Below are 17,277 nucleotides of genomic sequence, written 5' to 3'. Positions count from 1 at the left end.
GGTAACCATCCTGCCTATGGTAGCTTTTCAAGAGCCAGCCGGTCACTCCCAGCCATAATCCCCCAGACACAAACCTCAGCCCGTTTCCCTGGCAAACAAAGCTAAACTGCCCCGCTTCTGGATGGCAGGTTGCAGGACGCACTTGGTACTACTAAAACAGCCCGACTTGACAGTGGTGCCACCTTGGGTCTGAGAACCATTCTGCGTATCGTGCATTTTAAGGAGCCAGCCGGCCACTCCAAACCATATGTCCCCAAAAATAATCCACGGACCTTTTCTCTGGCAAACAAAAATCAGCTGCCCCGCTTCTGGATGGGAGATTGCAGGAGCCACTTTGCACTATCAAATCAGCCCGACTGACTCGTGAAAATCGACCATACGCATGATGGCTTCCAGACCCAAGGTGGCACCAGTGCCAAGTCGGGCTGGTTTGATAGTACCAAGTTGCTCCTGGAATCTGCCATCCAGAAGCTGGGCAGCTGACTTTTGTTTGCCAGAGAAAAGGGCCGTGGGTCGTGTTTGGGGTATATGGCTGGGAGTGGCCGGCTGGCTCCTTAAAATGCACGATTCGCAGGATGGTTCCCAGACCCAAGGTGGCACCAGTGCCAATTCGGGCTGGTTTGATAGTACCAAGTGGCTCCTGCAAACTGCCATCCAGAAACGGGGCAGCTGAGTTTTGTTTGCCAGAGAAAAGGGCTGTGGTTTGTGTTTGGGGGCCTGTGGCTGAGAGTGGCCGGCTGGCTCCTTAAAATGCACAATACGCAGGACGTTAACCAGACTCAAGGTGGCACCAGTGCCAAGTCGGGCTGGTTTGATAGTACCAAGTGGCTCCTGCAATCTACCATCCAGAAGCGGGGCAGCTGAGTTTTGTTTGCCAGGGAAACGGGCCGTGGGTTGTGTTTGGGGGCATATGGCTGAGAGTGGCCAGCTGGCCCCTGAAAATCCACGCTAGGCAGGATGGTTCCCAGATCCAAGGTGGCACCAGTGCCAAGTCAGGCTGGTTTGATGGTGCAAAGTGGCTCCTGCAATCTGCCGTCCAGAAGCGGGGCAGTTGAGTTTTGTTTGCCAGAGAAAAGGGCCGTGGTTTTTGTTGGGGGCCTGTGGCTGGGAGTAGCCGGCTGGCTCCTTAAAATCCACCATAGGCAGGATGGTTCCCAGACCCAAGGTGGCATCACTGCCAAATCAGGCTGTTTTTGTAGTACCAACTGCGTCCTGCAATTTGCCATCCAGAAGCGGGGCAGTTGAGTTTTGTTTGCCAGAGAAAAGGGCCGTGGTTTTTGTTGGGGGCCTGTGGCTGGGAGTAGCCGGCTGGCTCCTTAAAATCCACCATAGGCAGGATGGTTCCCAGACCCAAGGTGGCACCACTGCCAAGTCAGGCTGTTTCTGTAGTACCAAGTGCGTCCTGCAATTTGCCATCCAGAAGCGGGGCAGTTGAGTTTTGTTTGCCAGAGAAAAGGGCCGTGGTTTTTGTTGGGGGCCTGTGGCTGGGAGTAGCCGGCTGGCTCCTTAAAATCCACCATAGGCAGGATGGTTCCCTGACCCAAGGTGGCACCAGTGCCGAGTCTGGCTGGTTTGATAGTACCAAGTGGCTCCTGCAATCTGCCATCGAGAAGCTGGGCAGCGGGGTTTTGTTTGCCAGAGAAAAGCACTGTGGTTTGTGTTTGGGGGCCTGTGGCTGGGAGTGACCGGCTGGCTCCTGAAAATCCATGATACGCAGCATGGTTCCCAGACCGAAGGTGGCACCAGTGCCAAGTCGGGCTGGTTTGACAGTGTCAAGTGCCTCCTGCAATCTGCCATCCAGAAGCGGGGCAGCTGAGGTTTTTTTGCCAGGGAAACGGGCTGTTGTTTTTGATTGGGGTCTGTGGCCGAGAGTGGTCGGCTGGCTCCTGACAATCCATATTACGCAGGATGCTTCCCAGACCTGAGGTGGCACCAGTGCCAAGTCGGGCTGGTTTGATAGTACCAAGTGGCTCCTGCAATCTGCCATCCAGAAGCGGGGCAGCTGAGTTTTGTTTGCCAGGGAAAAGGGCCGAGGTTTTTGTTTGGGTGTGGGTCCTAGGAGTGGCCGGCTGGCTCCTTAAAATCCACGACATGCAAGATGGCTCCCAGACCCAAGGTGGCACCAGTGCCAAGTCGGGCTGGTTTGATAGCACCAAGTGGCTCCTGCAATCTTCCATGATCACGTGAAGAAATACTTTCTGGTTTCTGCCATATGCTCTTTCTTCTCTCCCTCAACTTCTCTATCACCTCTCATCTCTTTCACATGCGCTATCTTCAAGGTCCACAGGCTACTTTTCACAGAATCTTCAGGCCTGATGAAGTAAGAATGATGAATAGAACAGAGCTGGGATCTATTTTCCAGTTTGGATTAAATGCATTCTGCACACAAATCCAAGGAGAAGGTGCTGCCCCGATGCCCAGAAAAACTTGCACTCCTGCTAGTGTTCTACGTCAACCGCAACTTAGTCTGAAAGAAATGCTTTTTCTCTGAGAGCATCTGAGATGTTTGCATGAAGCACTGATATCTGACATATGCAATTTTGAATAGGAGAGGAAAAAGAAAATGGCAAGGAGTTTTTAATTGTAGTGGTTTCAATTTTAATTTCCGTGCACTTTTTCAAAACTTGTCAGCTCAAATGCCCATCAACATCTTTTAGTCATCTGTAAGTCAGTATTCATATAAAATGTGCTTCAAATCCAAAGAATTTCAAATTTGCACTCCAAGCTTCTATGCCTAGATTTATGATTTCCTACACATATTAGATGAAAGGAAGGCCTTTTTTACTGTGGGAGTGCTGGAACACTGGAACAGGTTGCCCAGAGAAGTTGTGGGTGTCCCATCCCTGAAAGTATTCAAGGTCACCTTGGACGGGGCTTGGAGCAGCAACAAAGGAGAAGCTTGATGGTAGAGAAACAAAGTTGGACTATAGAAGAAACTCGGATTGAAGTATAGGAGCAAGTTTTCTCTCAGCTCTTGGGGTAAATTCAAAGTTGTACAAAATGACATTTATCTGTGCTATTCACTACTGTAACAGAAAGTTTCATGAAAACTGTACAGAAGATAGTAAATTTTAAAAGAGATAAGAATTACAGCATAAAATCCATGGGATGGGTTACAACATGAGACACTCTCTAAGAGAAAATCTCTGTGTTTCAGCACTTCATCGGGGTAAGATTTCATGAAGTGCCAAAGAAGGCGGCAAAATATCATTCGGGACATTATTTACTGGAATTCAGCCTGGCCATTAGTAGGAACTGGCTTTGAACACATCATGTAGATATACCACACACACTTTCCCTTCACTGAAAAATTACTGTTTACAACAAATAAGCAATTGACGATCAAAATTGATTGAAAGCATCTTAAACATGTCAAGTATTTCATTGTAGATGATCTGTGATCCAAATGCTTCTTCCACCTTCGAGAGAGACAGAAGAATTCTTCCATATCATGATGGTTTAAAATTGTATCAACCAATGTTTTCTGCTGAAAAGGTATCATCTATTTTTTTCTATTTTTGGAAGAAAATATTCCTAGACATACAACAGGTGAGAACTAAGTAATTTTAAAGAAACAAATGAAATAAAAATATTCTGTAAATAGAATGAAATGAAAAGCTGTGTTTTAAATAGGAGCTAAATATTAAACAGAATTGTTGTACCAGGCATTTGAATTACTGCACCAGCTCTTTTGCCCATCAAGAGAGGCATTTAGCATTTCAGTCTTTTCCAAGGTGTTCATGATCTGCTATGCTGATCTCTGTGTGTGCCTAGGTGTGTGTGGAAGGGGGAGCATGTGAAGGGGAGTGTGTATGTTTGCTTTACAATTGTTGTGGCAGATTCATGCCTCAGCTCCACATTTTGTTTTAAAAAGGTCACACCGAGTGGATATGAAGTTTACTATCAACAAGAGATCGATTCCCAAATTATCCATTTGACTCTCCCTTATAAATCACGTGCTTTGTTGCATATTTTATCAAATATACTTTCAAGCCAGATGGAGGAAGGAGGATGTGGGAATCCCTCCACCATCTTGCAACTTTTATGTAAGTAGGTTTTCAAGAAAATCATCATTTCTCTTTTAAATATGTCTGGAACAGGCATGATGGTAGTGTCAACCTGTTGGAGTTTTTGTTGCTGGAAGAAGTTGTACAAAAGGATTGGTTTTTACATTGACCAGTTACTGAATCAAGCGCAGGAATACATTGGAAATTTAGCTGGGGGTTCCTTTTCCCAGCAGACTACTTCTAGAACGAGCTTGTACACTGAAGCTGACTCTTTTGCTCTCTTTTTGTTTCTTTCCTATTTTCTTGGCTTCTTTGCCACTATCTAGACAATTTTGGAACTTTGTTCCCAACTAAAATGGTTTCAATAGTCTGATTGTGATCATACATTTTTACAAGGAATTTTTAAAATCTTTCCTCGAGTTCAGAAAGTCAAGGACTTAGATCTTTTTCTTCCCTTATCAATATTGCCATGAAATTGATAAATAAAGACCAACTCTTTATTTTTGTTTTTAACCCACGTAGATAATTCCCATCCATTCATCCATTTTGTGGACCAATAGTTGCCATTCTGATGGAAGTTGTCGCTTCTTAACAACAGAAATGTGACTATGTTGACAACACTTTGGGTGAAGATCCTAACTAGTCTTAGATACACATAGGGAGACATTTGCTCAGCCAGTGTCAGTCTTAAGCATGCGTATCAGAAGATCTTTCTAGAGCTGGGAATTTTCCCAAGAAAGGGATTCAGTTAGGGAAGAGATACTTGTGCCAGAGTTTTACATTCTTCTTGAACACTGCTTAAGGAACTTAGATGCCATGTCCATTTGGATCTCTGTCTGCACAGAACTTTGTCATGCCAGTGCTTGAAATGCATCTCAAAGAGAATTCACTAGCACAGAATGAATGAGAGTGGAAGGGGTTGGTGGGGCTAACCAGGCCCAACCCCCCTGCTTAAACCCGGATACCTAGAGCCTCTTGCCCAGGATTCTATCTGGGTGTACTTTTAATATCTTCAAAGATTCAGGCTCCACAATCTTACTGGGCAGTCTGTGCCGTGGTTCAGACACCCTCACAGTAAAAAATCATTTGGTGATGTTCAAAGGCAATCTCCTGTATTTCAGTGAGTGCCCACTGCCTCTTGTCTTTTCCCTCAGCATCACTGAAAAGACACTGATTCCCTCCCCTTTGCACTATTGCTTCCATATGTATGTGTGCTGCCATGTAGAGATATGTCAAAAACCTCCCTGAAGCCCAGGCAGTCAAAATTCCCTTCATCTACCAGTCAAGTTGATTCATCAGAGGAGTTTAAAAACATGTTCAGCATGAAATTCCCCTGGAAAATCATGCTAACTACATTATTTTTTCGGCTTTCATGTCCCTGACAAGGATGAGCTCCTCCACCAACTTCCTGGGGATAAAAAAGAGGCTGGCTGGTTTGTACTATTGCGATTCCTCCTAAGTGCCTTTTTTTGAAGATGGGTGTCATTTCCTTTCATCCAGTCTTTAGCCTCTCTTATTGTCTACATTTTAGCAAAAAAGCTTTTCCACTATGTCTGGCAAGGAGAAACTGTGCCAGCACAGAAAACATCTCCCATCGTGTTCTAGAAGTTGCACGGAGGTCTGCCGAGTGTTTTGCAAGAAGAAATAGAAAGTTGTCCAAAACAGCTTCCAATCACATGTTCATGTGATTTGAAAAGACAGGAGAGTGGTAAGGTACTGTTTTCTATCAGTTGGCAAGCTGCACACGAAATCCCAGTGTTGTACAGCTTCCTTCTTCACCTTTCCGAAGCTGCCGCTCTCTCCGGCTTGCGGAGGCGAAGAAGCGGCTTCTTCGCGCAAAGACGGTTGTGCCAGTCACAGTGCTCTCCGGAGTGTGGCTTCTGCCGAAATGTGCCCGGGAGCAGCACTTAGCTCCGGGGAGATCCGTACCTTCGTCTTTAGCGTCTCTTGTCATCTACATCACTGCAAAAAGCTTTTCCACTATGTCTGGCAAGGAGAAACTGTGCCAGCACAGAAAACATCTCCCATCGTTTTTTACATGGTGCAGAGAGGTCTGGAGAGTGTTTGGCAAGAAATAAAAGAAAGTTTCCAAAACTCCTTCCAATCGAATGTTCATGTGATTGGAAAAGGCAGGAGAGTGGTACGTCTGTATCTCATAACTTTCTTTTCTTCATCACATCTCCATGGTGACAACCTTGTTGTCTTCCTCAGAAGAGATATAGGGCTTTCCTTTATCTTCAGGAGGCCTTTGCTGGCTCACAAGAACAGCACAGAATGTCTCTTCTACAATTCCCCCTTTTTTTATTTGACATGCAAATACAACTGCTAAAGACTTCTGCAGGGCTCTTGCAAAAATCCAAGCAGATGGAGGATCCATTCTTCATTCACTTTCAGATAACCAACTTCTACCAACTCCGCAACACACACCCTCACAATCTTAACATTCATATACAAATAAAGCACATAAAGACAGATCTTCAAATGACAGATCTTCAAATAACATTACAGACCTTGCAATTTCCCGATGACACATTTGTAGCAGAATGACACCTTTAGTTCCAATCAAATAAGTTTCTCCCACACAGAATCAGAGAACAAGTCATCTGCCTAGTCACCACTTAGAACCAAGTAGCATCCACTAAACTTTACAACTGGTAATCATAATAGGCTGCTATCATAATGGCAACCAACCTAGTTGCTCAAAGTGTGGACTTCAACCCCTATGCAAAGGCAACCCTTCTCTCTTAGGTACATCAAATTCCCCTATTTTTGGACAGTCAGTTCCCTGCAAAAGGAAATGGTACAAGACACACTTCTCAGTACTACCAACCTCTCTGTAAGATAAGTCAAGGAAAAGAAGCAAAAGTAACATCCACTAAATTAACTTTTGGAATCTCAGTGTAAGCCTATAACTACCTTTACTCTGTCTTCAATTACCATCTTTATCACACATTCCTTGAGGGTCCATGCTTCCATCTACCTAATAACCAATGCAATTATCTACTCATTTTGCTCTCAACGTAGCACCACCCATCCTGTCCTTTTCTGTGTGCTCCAAATAAGTTTTAACGCAATGGGTAGAGACCCAACGAGGGCCATTTTCTGTTAAGACACATGTGTATCCTCTTCCCCCTGCTAATTCCACTGGGCCAGTCCACTTTCCTGTAATTAAATCTTTTACCCATACCTAATACCTTTCCTAAAGTTTGGCTGTTTTGAATTCAAAGATGAAAAATGGTAGAATATAGGAGACAGTTGTAAGTCAGGTAAAGGACACAAAAAGTTTAAGATAAACGGCTTTGTCTAATCTCACTTGAGGTTTCTCCCTCTGCATTCCCCTTTTTATTTTTGTACCTGGCACTTCAACACACCATGAGCATGTTCAATAATTGCCTGGCCTGTCGAAGAATGAGGGATACCAGTAGAATGATCAACACCCTAGGCATGAAAAGACACTTGCAATTTCTTTGAAACATATGCCAGGTCATTATCTGTCTTTACATGTGGTGGAATGCCCAAGATGGAAAAGGCATGGCAAAAATGACTAATGGCATCTCCAGCTCTTTCACCTGCCAATGCTGAAGCAACCATGGCATGATAAAAGGTGTCAATTGTCATGTGAACATACTTTAAATGGCCATATTCAGGCATTTTTGTAATATCTGTTTGCCATTCTTGCAAAGGGAGTAAGCCTCTAGGATTAGTACCATAATATTGGGAAACATGAGTCATATGACAATCTGGGCAAGAAGAAATAATTGACTTTGCTTCACTATGTGATAATTTAAATTGCTGCCGTAGTGCCTGAGCACCTTGATGAAAAAATTGATGAGATAGAACAGCTTGCTGTAACACATTAGGCACCATTTTACTGCTGAGGCAGGCACAAGGGAATCCACATAGGCGTTACCTTCAACAAAGAATCCAGGCAGCAATTTATGGCTACGAATATGCATAATAAAATAAGAATGCTTTTGATTACAAATAATGGTCCACAATTTCAACAACATAACAAATAATGGTTTCTCCTTTACATTATACAACACAGCTTGATCCAACTGCTTCACTACATTAACAACATAAACAGAACTAGGAAATAAGGTAAAAGTCAAGAGTATGGCACAAAGTTCAATTAACTGAGGGGACCCATGTTCAACCATTACTTCATATTCCCAACGGTCATCTTTCTTCCAGGCTACAGCAGCTTTTCCAGTTCTACCTGATCCATCTGTAAAAACTGTTGCAGCTTCCACTGGCACAGACGAGCAAAGTTGTTTCCCCTGAAAAGGAATCCTCTTAGTGAAATTCAAAATAGGAAAAGAAGGTAAATGATATGCTATTTGACCTGTAAAGGAAGACAAAGCAGATTGCAGCTCATGATTGTTTTGAAAACACCACTCAAAATACCATTGTTCTACTGGTATGAAAATAGTTACAGGATCATGGCCTAAGATCTCATGGCAGTGTCTGCGACCTTTGATAATGATGTCTGCAAAAAGCTCGTACAGACCTGGAGCTGTTTTTCAGGACCCGAAAGACAAAAATATCCATTCCAAATTATGCAATTTATCTTTCCATTTATCATTCCATTGACACAACAATCCACATGGTATTTCATCATCTTTCAAAATAAATAATTGCACAGTAACAGAAACATCTATCCTAGTAACAAATTTAGATGTCTAGGCCAATTCAATTTCTTCTACAACCTTTTTTGATGCAGCAGTCAAATGTGTCTCATCAGCAGACGAAGTTATCCCAGATAGTAAGTCATACAAATGTTGCAGTTGATGATTGGTTATCCTCAGGTATGGCCTAAGCCAACCTATTGCACCAACCAATTTCTGTACGTCAACAGCAGTTTTAATATCAATGTCTAGTTTCACAGGTCGAGGCACTATTTGTGTATTGGTGATTATCAACCCCAAATAGCTCCAAGGAATCTGTCTTTGAACTTTCTCTGGGTCGAAAACCAAACCAAAGGCTTCTAAATTTTTCACAGCACATTGTTCGAGAGCCAACAATTTTTTATTTTCGGATGCCAACAAGATATCATCCATATAATGATAGCAATAACAATTGCTAAATTGCTCTCGGATCTTAGATAAAGCCTGTGCCACAAACTATTGGCAAATACTTGGAGAATTTCTCATTCTTTGAGGCAAAACTGTCCACTGATATCTTTGGGCTGGTTCCTCATGATTTAAAGAAGGCACAGTAAAGGCAAACTTTTCCTTATCCTGATCAGCCAAAGGAATTGTAAAAAAGCAATCTTTCAAATCAATGATAATTATTTCCCATCCTTGTGGAATCATTGTAGGTATTGGGAGTCCTGATTGTAAAGCACCCATTGTGGCCATCACAGAGTCTATCTGCCGCAAATCGTGCAATAGTCTCCATTTTCCAGATTTCTTTTTTATTACAAACACTGGTGTATTCCATGGGCTAAATGATTTTTGAGTATGTCCAGCTAGTAATTGTTCTTTCAATAAGCCTCACAGGGCAAGAAGCTTTTCAATAGGTGGGGGCCACTGATCAATCCAGACAAGCTTATCTATCAGCCATGTCAAGGACAGAACCAGATGTTTAAAGCCCTGCATCCCAGTGGCCCCTACTAAAAATCCGTTGTGATTTTAACACCCCATTAGGTTAAGCAATTACGTCCCCATAAATTAGGCTGAGCATTTGTAACATATGGTCTAATGTTAGCTTGTTGGCCTTCTGGATGTGTTACAGTGATTGCGATAGCAGATAAAGCACCAGCAGTTGACACACCTAATCCAACAACTCCAAAGTTTGAGTGAGGGGCCATGTTGGAGGCCAAACAAGCTGTGAAATTATAGCTACATCTGCTCCTGTGTCAAGTAAACCTGATATTGTTGTAGTTTCTAGGTGACATCCCTTAGCAGCGACCAAACGTATTACCGGATGCTCAGCTGTCACTTTTTGAGTCCAGAGAATCTGAGGTGGTCCTGTAGATCCAAAACCTCCAGTGTCACGACTCTAGTCCACTACAGTTGAAACAGAACTCAGAAAAGGAACAAGTCGAGCAATACAAATACCTTTTTGAATAACAACAGGAGGTTCATTAACAGACACCATAGCCTGAATTTGTCCCACATAATAAGAATCAGTAAGACCCAAATGGACATTAATACCTTGAATAGTGCTACTAGATCTTCCCATCAGAAAAGCACTCAAACTGTGGCCTATAGGACCATAAGCATGAAGAGGCACTTTACATATACCTCTTGTCAAAATAGTCACTGTTTCAGCTACCAGTATATCAATCCGTGCCGAGCCTCTTGTGGCCCCTGTGTATCGGTCACAAATGGAGAGCTTTGCAATGCTGGCAGGGCTCATGATTGTCATCGGGGTGTTTGTGTCTCCACGTGCCCCTTCACGTTCCTCTTCCAGTTTCCCTGCATTTGTTGACCACCTGAAAAAGATCTTAACTTACAAAATTTAGCAATATGGCCCAAGTTACCACAATGATAACAAGGCACTTTACTGGTCCAAATTGCCCTAGAATGACCAGCAGTTTGAGGGCATTGGGTCTTCACATGCCCTGATTCTTCACAAGCAGAGCATCTGGGTGAGGACTTCATGACTGTTGCCAAAGCAGCCATTTTATGCTCAACCAAACCAAACTTTGAGCAAGCAACTACAAGATCAGACAGTGAGGGATCTCCCGGTAAAGAATCAATAATTCTCCTACAATCATCATTCACATTTTCTCATGCTAGCTGTCTGCATAAAATTTGCCTTAACTTGTCATCTTCTACTTGTTTCCCAGGGGCTGCAGCAACCCTCTCCACAAACTGCAGAGAAGGTTCCTTCACCACTTGCTGGATGGTAATGTGATAAATAGGTATGATTCATGCTGATAAAAACTGAAACAGTAATCAATATTGATACAGTAATTAATATTTGGAAATAATAAAATAGTTAAAAAGTTGTAATGCCAAAGAAGAGAGGGAGAGGAGGGGCTCCACCACCCCCCCTTCCCAGCAGATGGCAGATATTCTCAAGGACCACAGGAAAGAAGCTGAAGATACAGTTGCTAAAAATGAGCAAGAACCCGGTTGGGTCCCAGAAAATGCTAATTATAAGGGATTTATTGCCTTGATATGTAGATGTAGTGATACGTTAGTCTTGGCTTACATTGTACTGGCTTGGTGCGCATGTGTTACCCAAAGGTGAATTAAACGACAATGAAGAAGACTACAGGGCCCTCATCAGTGACGACCCCCAAAGACTTGTGCGACCACCAAACTGAGTGGTGGCGCATGCATGGTAAAGGTGGTTAGGAGGGTGGAGACAGAAAAGTGACAAACCGAAAATGGGAGGAGATGGTATTGACACATGGCATATAAGGGGTGATTTTCACTTGGCAAGCTTGTACGTGAAGTGGCAAGGGTCATTGAACCCTGCCCTCCGTACCCCGCGGTATCTTTTGCTTATGCGCTATTATTTGAACCAAATTATCCCTTATTTATATAATTTTTTTAACTATTCAATTGAAATTGTTGCTACCTTAAATATTGTTTGGGTTTTTTTGATGGGATAATTGGGAAAACATAACAGTAATATACCTTGGTTTAGGAGCTGCCATCTCCATTGTTTTAAGTAAGGCACTCATACCCAGCTTCTGGGCTTATGCAAGAACCAGGGGTTCCCATCTTGCCTGCAAATCCGGGTTAGAGAATTGCCACTGCCCAGCAAGGCATCAACTCCCACAGCGTGATGTGGATCGTGCTGAAATAACTGCATATTGTCCAATGCTACTCTTTCAACCATTTGTTTCCAGGTAGATTGAAACACACCTTACTGCACTGGCTGAAACAGAATTGTAGCAAGGTGAACAATATCATAAGGTGCAAGCACATCAGCAAATCACTTGCATTACCTGAGAAGTGTTAACACCATACTGATCTACTTTTGACTGAAGGTCCTGTGCAGCCTGCCATGCAAAAACCTAATGGCTATCTTGTTGTCCTGAATTAGGAGCAGCTTTGAAAACAGGAAAAGCCACAGGCCCACCAGAAGAAGAAGTAGCAGCCATCTGTTGCAGACATTTTTTCATAGAAATCCTTTCTTTGGGATTTGTGCATCTTCTGGGAAGCAGAGGCCCCAGAAGAAGAATGTAAACAGAAGAATGCTGTGAAATGTAGCAGGTGCTCCTGTGATTGGATCATGTTCCGTGTTTACAACTGGGGGCCAATCACAGGACCAAGCTCGGGGACAGATTCCCTGGACACAGAACTTTGTTATTCATTCTTTTCTATTCTATTCTTAGCTTAGCAGCCTCTGCAACTTCTCGCTTTATTCTTTTTAGTATAGTTATAATGTATTATATATCATATATCAATAAATACAGCCTTCTGATCATCAACTAAGATTCTCGTCCTTCTCTCACCATGGAGACCTTATCAGGTCACTGTAATAGCCATCTCCATCCTTTTAGTTGGATCTATTTTCTCTAACAAATTCCAATCTCTCATTTCAGCTGCTTTCATTCTCACATGCTCCCAAAATTACAAGGGGTGTGAAGGAGTCACAGCCACCTGGCAGGGAGGCAGAGTCCAAGAAACAGCAGGCCTGGATCTGCTATGAGGTCTAATGGAAACAGATTCCTGTGTCTTTTGAGATGTACTTATAACTGGCAGTTCATCGTCAGAACTATCACTAGACAAGGAAAGACACAAGGTTAAAGATTGCATTTGTTCAACCAGTTGGGGGGGGCAGACGTCTCAACGGGCGGTTCAGTGTAGGCAGACGACTCGAAGGAGGGCAGACGGCTCAAGGGAAAGTGGGGGGGGAAGTGGGGGGGGGGGGGGCGGGGAGGCAGCAGAACCACGGGAGGGTGGGGGAGGAGCAGCCGACCGAGGGACGGGTAAGGGAGGAGCAGCTAAACCGCAGGAGGGTGAGGGGGGAGCAAACGGTGCAGGGAGAGACAGAAGGGCCGATAACCCAGCCTGTTTTTCACTTCGCTTCTTCTGTAACTTCATTTTTTATTTTTGCTAATTGTTGTGCAGATGTAAGATACTTTGGTTTAGCACTCAGTTCAACTAACTGCTGAGCAGGCGAAGTATACACAGGTTTAACATAGTCTTTTGAAGATAAATACCGAGGAACAGTCTTAGCCTGCCGTTTGATTCTCAGGATAACAAATCCTGGGGGAAGCTCCAGAGCAGCTGCAGCAGCCTCCGCAGGGGGAGATTCATCGACAGGCTCAGCCTCATCATCCTCCTGTTCCTCTACTTCAGTTTCTTGCTCTAATTCCTGCTCCTCCATCTTGTTCTGCTTTCCATTCCTGCAATGCCTCATACAACTGTCTCCAGATAGTAGCCAAATTAACAACTGTCTTATCCCCCTTAGAGATCATTACCCATAGTCTCTTCCCAACTTTTTTCCATACCCGGACACCGAAGGCATCAGCTTCAAAGTCCTGTGATTTACACCATATCATTAAACTACAAAGAGCATAATCAGAAGTTTGAACATTTTTTCTTTTCAGTAAAGTTTTCCACGTGGACAAAACAGTCTTTTCCTCATTTGATAAATTATTTCCCATTATTTTTCCCGATCGCTCACCTCAAATCAGACGTCTGAATTAGGTCTGGACCTCCACAGTGTCCTTGCTGCCTTCACTCATTTTTAGGGTACACTTCACGACTTTTTTCTTTTTACAGTCCAGTTGCAATCACGGCGGACGGCCACCAGATGCCATTATAGAGCACGACTCCATCAGAAAGGTGCAAGAGAGATTTATTGCAGCAACATGTTGCTTTTATACTTTTTCAAAATATTTACATTCACTTAACATACACATTCACTGCCCATTGGTTATAGGAAAGAAACAAAGTTCTCAGTGGATGACCATGTCATTCTGTGAGCTAGCTAGAGTCTTAACTTTCTTTTCTTCATCGCATCTCCATGGTGACAACCTTGGTGTCTTCCTCAGGAGAGATATGGGGCTTTCCTTTATCTTCAGAAGGCCTTTTCTGGCTCTCAAGAACAGCACAGAATGTCTCTCCTACAGTCCATATCCCTGCACTCCATGGCATCTCATGCCTTTTGATGGTTTTCACTTTGGTGAAGGTTTTTTTTTCAGTATCCATGCCATCTCACTCCTATCTTCCTCTCACTGTTCTGTCTTCCTCCTTGATTTTTCCCCTTGATTTTCAACAGATATTGATCTGTGAGGTTAGTTTTGGCATGTTTTGGTCCTTTCAACTCATGTCATCCTGGCCTACTTTCTTGTGGTCACAAAATTTCCCAATTTTCTTTCTTTTTTTAAAAATTGCATTTCCTTTGATCATATTTCCTTTCCAGCATGTTTGTAAAGTTGGTTTTTTTGTTTTTTTTTTCAGTTTTCAAGATTTCTTTTTCTCTCCTGATAGAAGAATTTCCTTTCAGGAAATTTTCAATGTTTTCAGGAAATTTTCAGGAAGTTTTCAATTTCAATGAAGAGCAACTTGGCAAGCCTTAGTCCATATCCCTGCACTTCGTGGCATCCCATTCCTTTTGAAACCTTTCACTTCAGAAAATAACCTTTCACTTCAGAAAAGCTTTGGGTTTCTTCCCATCAAAAGGCATGGAATGCCATGAAGTGCAGGGATATGGACCAAAGCTTGCCAAACTGATCCTCATTGAAATCTTGAAAACACAAAATAAGGACTTGCAAAGACTCTGGAAAGGAGATATGACCAAATGAAATGCAATTGAAAAAGAAAAAAGCAAATTGGTAAATTTTGTGATTACAAGAAAATGGACTGGGAATAAATCAGTTGCAGTGGAAAGGACTGAAATATGCAAAAACTAACCTCACAGACTTTGCAAAATCAGGGGGGAAAAGTCAAGGAGGAACACAGAACATTGAGGGAATCATATGAATCAAATATCATGGATACTGGGGGAAAAAAAAAATCTTTGCTGACCTGAAAATCATCAAAAGGCATGGGATAACATTAATTGCTGGGATATGGACCAAAGCTTGCTAAATTGATCCTCATTGAAATCACAAGATTTCATTTCCTTTCTTGATAGGAAATTCTTCCATTTAGGAAAGGAAATAAAATCTTGAAAACAGAAAAGAAAACCTTACAAACACTCTGGAATGGAGATACAATCAAAGGAAATGCAATTGAAAAAAAAAGAAACTTTGGCAATTTAGTGACTACAAGGTACTGGTCTGGGAGGAAAGGAGGTGCAGTGAAAAGGATGAAAATATGCTAAAACTAACCTCAGAGATGTTGTAGCACAGCCTTTCTGGCCCTGTAATAAATAGCATTGACTTCATGATTCCAGATGGGTGATCAATCACTTTATTATACTATGCTTCTTAAGAGACCCATCGCCCTTACAGATAGACTGATACAGACAGACATGATTGGTCCTTTAATTTAAACTCAATCATCATTGGCCGATTAAGAAATCACCCTTTGGTAAACAAATCTGCATAACACATTTCACATGTTCACAACAACAGGTGCAGGAAGTGAAGATAAGAATTGTTTATCATTCTTTTCTCTGATCTACTCACAGCCTTTCTCAGCACGATGCCTGGGAAAGTTGCATGCCACACTCTGTAGCCAGATGTTGCAAAATCAGGGGAAAAAATCAAGGAGGAAGACAGAACATTGAGGGGAAGATATGAATGAAAAGTCATGGATATTGAAAAAAAAATTTTAAATTTTCACCAAAATGAAAACCATCAAAAGGCATGGGATGCCATGAAGTGCAGGGATATGGACCAAAGCTTGCCAAATTGATCCTCATTGAAATCGCAAGATTTCATTTCCTTTCCTGAAAGTGGCACCTGGAGTTACAGATCACGCAGCATATCAAGTGTATATCTCAAAAAGTAGATGGGACACAGAATATTCCTTTGTTCAAAATGACCTTTTCCAGTTGCTGGGGCACCATTCTTTTCCATGAACAACATTGCCAAACTTGCAGCTTACAATAATCACAGCAAAGTGAAAGCATTCTGCCAGACCACAGGAAGAGAGGACATTCCAGCACAAGGCTGATGCAGGGTGGGGGAAGAAAGCAGTATTCTGCCTCATGAACTAAGAAAGTGGGTACCCTTAAGTGGGTCTTTTTTCTTTCCACTGTGGAAAGAAAAAAAATTCCCCTCAAACTTTTGTTATTCCACTCCTCACTCTGTTTCAGTACACAGACATGCCTGGAAGTACTGAAATGCAACAGGGATAAAATGCTAGCCACTCTTTTTCTTTATCAATTTCAACAGAATTAGTTTAATTTTGGGGTAACTGATATATTAATTCCCACAGCCCAGCCTTCACTGCCTGGAACTGACCAAGTAATTTTATTTCCTCCTCTGCATTCACTCTCTTCAAATATTTGCAGACAAGCAACCCGGCTAGACTCTGTTTGGATTCCTTATGTCACCAGTTTCATTCCTTAAAGATTCCCTCTTCCCTTCCCCACACCTTCTGTCTAAATTTACCTAGAGGTAGTTATCAAACCTGCTCCTTTGCAAACAAAGTTACTGTTTAGCTAGCTCTCAGCTAGACACGTGGTGGCTCTGCTGGGGAATCTCAGCCATTACACAGGATGACAGCAGAGAGCAGTTGTGCTCCATGGAAAATATTTCCTCCTTCAGTTCCTAAACCTCCAAAGGCAGCCACCTTGCCAGGGAGGTATGGATCCCTGTGTCGGTACAAAATGGGGTTGCTAGGGTAGAAATGGAGCTTTTCTCCTACAAGAACAGGAACCACTATTTCCTAAGGTCTATAAAGCCTTTTGCACCCAAGGCTTTCTTTGTTTTCTGCCTGTAAACTTTTTTTTATGAAGGAAACAACACCAGAAGACTGTAAATATGATGGATAATCTCTCACTAGCTGAGACCACATCTTGTTTTTATAGATGGGGACGTTATAGTGACTTCTGCCCAAGGTGACACTGAAGAGGGGTAGCAGCTTCACTCCTATCTGGTGAAACAATTTCCCATTTTTGGCCTAGGTCATGCTCCTGGGTTGTATCCTTGCCCTCTCCAAGTGGCCAGCTCTAGCTCTCTCAACTTCAAGTGTCTTGTTGCTAATAAATTAAATCATAAATTCATACTGCTTTGAGAGTACCAAAGAGAGGGTCTTCTTAAGAAAACTTTTCATTAAAGCCAGAAGTAGGTTTCATTTTCCCTAGCTTTAAAACTCCATGGCGTCTCCATAGCCATGTAAACTGTAGCAATAGATATCCAGCTCCAGGTTTTGCAGCTGTACAACCCTCCAACAGCATAGAG

The sequence above is a fragment of the Melospiza melodia genome, chromosome 3, assembly GCF_035770615.1.
Source record: "Melospiza melodia melodia isolate bMelMel2 chromosome 3, bMelMel2.pri, whole genome shotgun sequence".
NCBI lineage: Eukaryota > Metazoa > Chordata > Aves > Passeriformes > Passerellidae > Melospiza > Melospiza melodia.
The sequence above is the reverse complement of the archived record's forward strand: the minus strand, read 5'-3'. Positions refer to the sequence as shown.